The 8302-nt window shown below is 41.9% G+C and overlaps 1 pseudogene; it reads left to right on the top strand.

Moving 5' to 3' along the window:
• The first annotated feature begins 332 nt into the window (after positions 1 to 332).
• The window catches only part of LOC143103489 (tripartite motif-containing protein 16-like), a 13017-nt pseudogene continuing 5047 nt past the window's right edge, over positions 333 to 8302 (top strand).

Raw genomic sequence — 8302 nt, forward strand, 5'->3', positions numbered from 1 at the left:
AAGCACACTGATCTGCTGCCTGGTCACTACTGGATGACCACCGGCCAGTGTTGCTTTAACACCAGACCAGATGGCTCTCAACACAACACTGATCTGAATTGCAGAGACTCAAGACTCCCGATATAAAACAACTGACCACTTGGTTTCAACTAACACTGTCCTTAGATTCTCAACACAGAATTCACCTTATAGCTTCACATGATCACAGTGTGTTGAGTGCACTTCAGTTCATAGCAATCTGACCCAACCGCCTTTTCTAGTCTCTGACTCAGAAACACATCTGATTGGCTACTCCCTCATCCCCACCCCACCCCACCTGCCCCACCTGTCCTCCTCCTGAGAGTTCTGATGAAGCAAAACAGAAACGAAACTCAACTCTCACTCTGCTGCTGCTTCTCAGAGTGTGTGTTGGTGTGTGTGAGAGATAGAAAATGGCGGAGGCGATTTCTCAGGAGGAAGAGTCTTTCACATGTCCAGTGTGTCTGGATCTGCTGAAGGATCCAGTGGCTATTCTCTGTGGACATAATTTCTGTATGAGGTGCATTGAGGGCTGCTGGGATCAGGAGGATCAGAAAGGAGTCTACAGCTGCCCCCTGTGCAAACACACCTTCACTCCCAGACCTGTCCTCTACAAAAACCCTCTGCTGAAATGGTGGAGAAATGTAGGAAGACCAGAATGCAGGCTGCTGCTTCTGCTCAGTGTTCTGCTGGACCTGGAGATGTGGAGTGTGACGTCTGTACTGGGAGAAAACTCAAAGCCGTGAAGTCCTGTTTGGAGTGTCTGGTGTCTTATTGTGAAATCCACTTCAAAGTTCACAATGATGCAAACCCGAGAAAACACTTAGTGGTTGATGCCACAGGCCAGCTACAGGAGAGGATTTGCTATGAACATAAAAAAGTCTTAGAAATATTTTGTCGTACTGATCAGAGTTGTATCTGCTATCTGTGCATGATGGACGAACACAAAGGCCATGACACAGTCACAGCTGCTGCAGAATGGAAAAACAAACAGGTGAGCACTGGAGCTACACTTGTGTCTTCATTTCATTTGAAAGGTCTGATACTAATGTGTTTGTATTTAACAAGAACATATTGTACTTCTAAAGTTTACTGATTTTTTTGCAGACTCTTGTTCTCATTAGAGAACTCACAATCCAGGAAATCATTGGCAAGTGCAAAGTGTAAAATGTTGTATAACCTGTCAAACATTGACATGGTAACAATCTGAATCACAGGGGCTATCGTGCCTTTGCTGTCGCAGCCCCCAAACTGTGGAACAGCATCCCTACCTCCATCAGATTTGCCCCTTCAGTTGACTCTTTTAAATCCCAGCTCAAAACATACCTTTTCTCTCTAGCGTTTCCCGATTCATCTTGACCGGAGCCCTGCTTGTACTGTTGTCTCTTCTGTGTATTTGTATGCCTCTGTTTTATTTGTTATATGTTATATGTTTGCTTCCCACCGGTCTCTGTAAAGCACTTTGGTTGATGCAAGTAATGTTTAAATGTGCTATATAAATAAATCTGATTGATTGATTGATTGGCAGCATCAACCTGAATGTGAAACGGCATAAAGGGTCCGATATACAGGTTCTGACCCAGCTTGATTTGTGTTTAATGTTTTAAACCAGTTCTCCAACTGAAAAGAGTTCATGTTGTTTATATTACCTGTTCATCAAGAAATAGCAATGGGCTATTTGTAATCATTGTTTTGATAAATAAATAGGAAGCATAGTTGAGTTTGTCTGTATTTCTATGAACAGAAGCAGTTGGGGCAGACCCAGAGGAGATTCCAGCAGAGAATCCAGGAGAGAGAGAAGGAGCTGCAGGAGCTGTGGAAGGCTGTGGAGACTCTCAAGGTGAGAAGATAACAGCAGACTGATGAAGGTTTCAAATGTTACTGTCATTAATATCACAGATCTTGGATACCCATAACATCAATACTCAGAATGACTTTAGTTTGATCCTTTTGCATAATGGTGGATATAAGAACAGACACATGCAAAATCAATAGACATTAGGAATTAAGCTGCAAAATCAATAACATGAATGCTTAATCCTCAGGATCAAAATTGGCAGTACTGTAAAAAGTTCTAATTATCGGGTCCAATTAAGCCTGTGATATAACTGCTGAGTTCTGGGGGATGAAAGAGTCAACATTAGCAGTATCAAGTTCTAACTCCACCTTCTTGCAAGATTGTTGTGAGCCCAGTGAGTAACTGAGCCTCTGCTGCCATCTCTACAGCACACAAAGACCCACTGACACCATGAAACACTTTCAGCTTCACCTCCCTCTGTGTGTCTCCTGCCCTCCTCTTTGTGTGTCTCCAAACAGAGCTCTGCACAGACAGCAGTGGAGGACAGTGAGAGGATCTTCACTGAGATGATCCGCTCCATTGAGAGAAGGCGCTCTGAGGTGACAGAGCTGATCAGAGCTCAGGAGAAGGCTGAGGTGAGTCGGGCTGAAGGACTCCTGAAGCAACTGGAGCAGGAGATTGCTGAGCTGAAGAGGAGAGATGCTGAACTGGAGCAGCTTTCACACACAGACGATCACATCCATTTCCTCAAGGTACATTTGATCTGCCCTCCTGAAACTCAATATTGAAAGACAAAATATTGAGTTGATAGTTTATGTGAAATATATGACATAAGTCCAAACACCAACAGTGTGGAATAAAAATCTATATCTGAGCTGTATGATGTGTGATGAGGTAACATATAGATTGTATTGCTTTACATGCAGTATGTACAGTATGTATCTTACATGTACGCACACTTAAACACACTAATGCACACACACACTAAACCAACTGATGAACTTCATTATCTGGAGCATTTGGGGGAAACAGCCCTGACTGAAAATCCGGGACCCCGGATTCTGTCGAACTTAGGCTATATGGTGCATTGTCACTTTAAGGTCGTTCAGTCTAAGCTTTCTCATAAAACCCTTCAACCAGCTCTTGTAAGATATAAGGCTAATCCATTAACTCTAGCCTTGTTCGTTTGTGCCACATTGATACCACAATATTAACAATACTATGCATAATATTAAGTTGTTATAAGCAGTTATAAGTTTTAAAAGGGAATATCAACAATGACACCTGGAACCTGCCAGTCTATCTCTTTCTCTCTCTCTGGTGTGCACTCAAGATGAGATTCCCAATTAATTGGAGTAAGTAACGTTCAAGTCCTTGCATGTAACACGAAGTTGATGCATTTTGACATCGTAAACATTCTCGAATAGAGAAAAGCAGTTAGCAGTAAAGCTATTAATTGGCTACATGTTGGTACCCCCTCTGTCCCTTGGTGCCCTTGTGCGTGATGCGCGTGGTGAATACAATGTTGAAACATTTCCTATAGTTTCTTACCTATATTTGCCCTGATGCACTTGTTGACACAGACACACGCACTCGCTTTGGACTCCTTTCCCTGCTGCTGTCCCTTTCTATATTAGCCTACAGAGCAACTAGGACAGGCGCGTGTAACTACAAAGTGGGGTCTGGGTCTTTGGTTGCGCTGCAGTTGCTAGGTAATAATATGAACTCTATTTTTGCTGCCAATCAACAAAAAGCATGCTTTTTATGTCTGTGTACATAAACACAACCAAGAACAAAACCGTTTGAAATTAGCAGAAATTATAATTTAAGTTAATTTTCACCAAAAACCGGGACAATTCGTGTCCCGGGAAATATTATTAATTATCCGGGACAGTCACTCCCGGGAAATCCAGTGCATGTGGCAACCCTATCCTTGCAGTACAGTTCCAACCAGCATGACATTCGTAATAAACTGTCTCAACTCTTATATTTTTCTCCATAGAATATTCCATCCTTCCGAGACCCTCCTCGCTCTACAGACTTACCCAGCATGACCTTCAACCAAAGTGTCTCTTTTGATGCTGTGAAGGAATCTGTCTCTGCAGTGAAGGTGCAGCTGGAGGAGAAACTGGGTGGCATCTTCAAGAAGGAAGTGGCCAAGATATCTGCAGCAGGTTGGACAAACCTCTAGAATGGACACAATGATGAACTACTTTTATAAGACACTGTTATGTTCTAACACAATTTGACTCTGTATGTTCTGTGTCTCTCAACAGTGGCACATATCCAGATCATCCAGTCTTTAGAATGTGAGTCTGTTATTGCAAGTTGCATTCCCATCTTCAGCTGAAATAAAAGTTCCTTTCAGAGCTAACAGGCCTGTCACAAATGTTAAAAAGAAACATTTCCCAAAATAGACAGGTGATACATTTTTGAGATATGTGCTTCCTAGAGGCATTTTTTAGTAAAAGTTGGGAACAGGACTTTTTAACATAATTAAGGTGTGCTGAATACAACTAGCCCTGTTCCCAAGCTGAATTTTGAGTTTATGACCATCGAATTAGCATAAACAAAATGGTTGCCAAAATGGCGATTTTGGGCACTTTCATTGGGCGGATGTCATTATACCATGTAAATTAATTCATATTGTTCACAGAAATCTTCCTTGGCCAATAGATCAAGGATACAGGCTGTGAAAAAAAGAAAAAATCTAGGATTATGCCCATGTTAATTACCTGAAAAAAACTTTTGAAAAATGTAATTGTTAAAATTTTATAACTGAGCAGGCACACGGTATTTGACAAATGAGACTTAAGTTTTTTGAGGGTCAAGAAAGATGTGTAGTGATGAAATGTAAAGTTTAAAATTGTGGCCTGGTTAGGTCTTCGGGCTTGAAACCAAAGGGTTGCCGGTTCGATCCCCGACCAGTAGGAAAAATGTGGGTGGTGGAAAGGTTGAGCACTAGTCTCCCATGCCCACATCCACGGCTGAAGTGCCCTTGAGCAAGGCACCTAACCCCTCACTGCTCCCCGAGCATCACTGTAGCAAGGCAGCTGCTCCAGGTTAATGTGTGCTTCAATTTGTGACCTGTGTGTTCACTAATTCACGGATGGGATACATGCAGAGACCAAATTCCTTGTATACCCAAGTATACTTGGCCATAAAACCTGATTTACATTAGATTTACATAATTGAAGCGAATTGGGTTGGTAATGTATGTAGTCTCGGAGTAAGTTACACAGGCCTTTACCCATTTCGGTAACACTTTACGGTAAGGGTACTTTAATTAATTTATGATTTATGTATTACTTCATTCATTAATATCTAATTAATCATCAGGAATTTACTGAGTTCATAGTAGTTCACATAGTAGTTTACATAGTTCATAGTAGACCTCATACATGAACACATTACTAAAGTATTAGGTACGGTGGGCACATCATTATGAATTATGATGTATTAACCATGATCATGACTTTATTTTTCTGCCAAAAATGTGGTCATCACTGCTCAAATTCTGATTTGAACATAACTTTGGAGTTCTCTAAATACATGTCATTATTCACTACTTTATTTGAGGGGCCACATACATGATGAATGCATGAGCAATTATCCTAAAATTCATGTAATCATGATGATCATGCTTAAGAAATCATAAATCATAATGATATACCCATCACACCTAATGCTTTAGTTGATGTGTTGTTCATACATGAGAAAAAGTCCGCTTCAACCAGGGTTTTCTGCTCCCACTTGTTTTTATTTTTCCGTGACGTTTCGGGTAATCACCCTGAAGAAGGACTTTTTCTCTTTTTTGTCTGGTTGTTTGTTTGTCCTGCTCCCAGGTCAGACATTTGGATGTGCGGACTTTAAAACTTGCTCTTTGTTCATACATAAGGTCATCATGAATGAGAGTATATGAATTCATGTCAATTCCTGATGGTTCATAGGATATAAAGGAATGAAGTAATGCATAAATCATGAATTAATTCATGCATGAATTCATAATTCATGTACCTTTACCATAAAGTGTTACCCATATTTCTTCATAACATTTGTGTTAGTAAAATGATTGCATGTCCTGTGAATTAATAGCTAGATGAATAACTTTATAACTACTGCAAGTTCAAGTTTAAGTTACTTTATTTGTACCAAGAGGTAGATTTTGTTTGCAGTATAGAATGCTTCAAGAGGGGCACAGAAGATGCCATCTTTACGGCAATTCACTCTGCCCTGTCCCTCCTTGACAATAGCAACACCTATGTGAGAATGCTGTTCGTTGACTTCAGTTCAGCATTCAACACCATTATCCCCTCCAAACTGATCACCAAACTCAGTGAACTGGACATCAATACCTCCCTCTGAAACTAGATTTTGGACCGCAGTCTGTTAGATTAGATAACGTCACCCACTCAACCCTCACCCTGAACACTGGTGTGTGCTGAGCCCACCTTTACTCCCTCTTCACCTACGACTGCATACCTGTACACGGCTCTAACACCATTGTCAAGTTTGCAGACAACACTACTGTGATTGCTCTCATCAGCAACAATAATGAGACAGCCTGCAGGGAGGAGGTCCAGCACCTAACATCGCGGAGCACCGACAACAACCTGGCTCTCAACACCAAAGGACCAAAGACCTCATTGTGGACTTCAGGAAGTCAAAAGCTAGCACACAAAGCCACATCCTCATCAACAGGACTGAGGTGGAGCATGTCACCAGTTCATGTTTCTGGGTGTCCACATCTCTGTGGACCTCTCTTGGACCCTCAACACCTCTACCTTGAACCAAGAAGGCTCACCAGCATCTCTTCTTCCTGAGGAGACTAAAGAACACAACCTCTCTCCTCAGATCCTGGTGAACTTCAAAACCTCTACCGCTGCACCATTGAGAGCATCCTCACCAACTGTGTCACAGTATGGTGGCAACTGCTCTGCCTCCGACTGGAAAGGATGGCAAGAGGATGGTGAAAACTGCTCAGCGCATCACTGGTTCCTCACACCCCTCCATCAACGCCCCCCCCCCCCCCCCCCCCCCCAGTGCCTCCTTGCCTGTGCCTGTTGAGGTGTCCATGTCGATTATTACTTTTTATTTATTGCCCACGGGAGATTTCTGAGATGCACAGATGTGAACAATATTAATTTATTTACATGGTATAATAATGCCTGTCCGAAGAAAGTGCCCAAAATCGCCATTTTGGCAGCCATTTAGTTTATGCTAATTAGATGGTCAAAAACTCAAAATTCTGCTTGGGAACAGGGCTAGTTGGATTCAGCACATGTTAATTATGATAAAAAGTCCTGTTCCCAACTTTTACTAAGAAATGCCTCTAGACTCATATACAAGGACTTTTTCTTGAAATAGCACTTGTCTAAAAGGAGGAGTACACACAATATAATGTATACTGTATGCAAAGCAAGATGTGTGTTGGTTTGTTCTGTTGATCCTGGGTGAATGAGTGTCTCTGTGTTGGTTCCCAGATACTGATCCTGAACTCCCAATCAGAAGAACAAGCAGTAATGAGAGAATGCCACCAGACAGTAAGTCTTTAATTACTGATTCTAACAGCCTCCCACGATTTATATCTGGGGTCTAGCAACGAAATGAACGGTTTCTCACTGAATCTTTTCATCTTTACAACCTTCATTCAGATGTCAAACCTTTAGGGGCATGGGGGTGTGGCTGGGCCCCAGAGTTTGAAATGAAGGCCCTTTAACATGTATCAACTACAAACAAAAGCAGAAGCTGAGATCAGAGATGGAGTTAGAATTCAGCTTTAACAAACAGTAACCTTATAATTTACTCCAAACCACTAGATTACACCCATTTCTTCTGCAGTTGTCTTATGATAATGAACTGATTGAGGTGGGTTAGAACTGAAGGTCCTCTAAACATACCCCTACCCTCCTTATGAAGCTGAGGGCCTCTAAACATGCCCCTACCCTGCTAATGAATCTGAGGGACTCTAAACATGCCCCTACCCTCCTAATGAAGATGAGGACCTCTAAACATGCCCCTACCCTACTAATGAATATGAGGGACTCATCAGTGGGAGGTTGGAGGCCTTTACGATTTAAGCAGCTGGGGACTCATAATTCCACATAAACTGCTTTATACAATCTCTACTGATGTGATTTGAAAATGTGTGTGCTGTCATGTATATTCTCTTCATACTGTATATGTAACTAAGTTGTATTTGGTAGTGAAGTGATATGTTCTGTTTCAGTGTCTGATGTCCAGGCTGTTTATCCTGAACCAGTGACCAGAGAGGAGCTCTTGCAGTGTAAGTTGGACACACAAACAAACACACACACATGCACAACTACAAAGGTCTCTAACCACCACCCATCCACCCCACCCCACCCCAGCCCACCCCACACACACACACACACACACACACACACACACACACACACACACACAGTAGAATTAAGTACATACACAAACACACACACACACACACACACACACACAAAGTAGAAT

The sequence above is a fragment of the Alosa pseudoharengus genome, unplaced genomic scaffold (genome assembly GCF_046254945.1).
Source record: "Alosa pseudoharengus isolate Yale_2024_CS ecotype anadromous, Long Island Sound unplaced genomic scaffold, YU_APseudo_1.1 YU_APseudo_1.1_scf_45, whole genome shotgun sequence".
NCBI lineage: Eukaryota > Metazoa > Chordata > Actinopteri > Clupeiformes > Clupeidae > Alosa > Alosa pseudoharengus.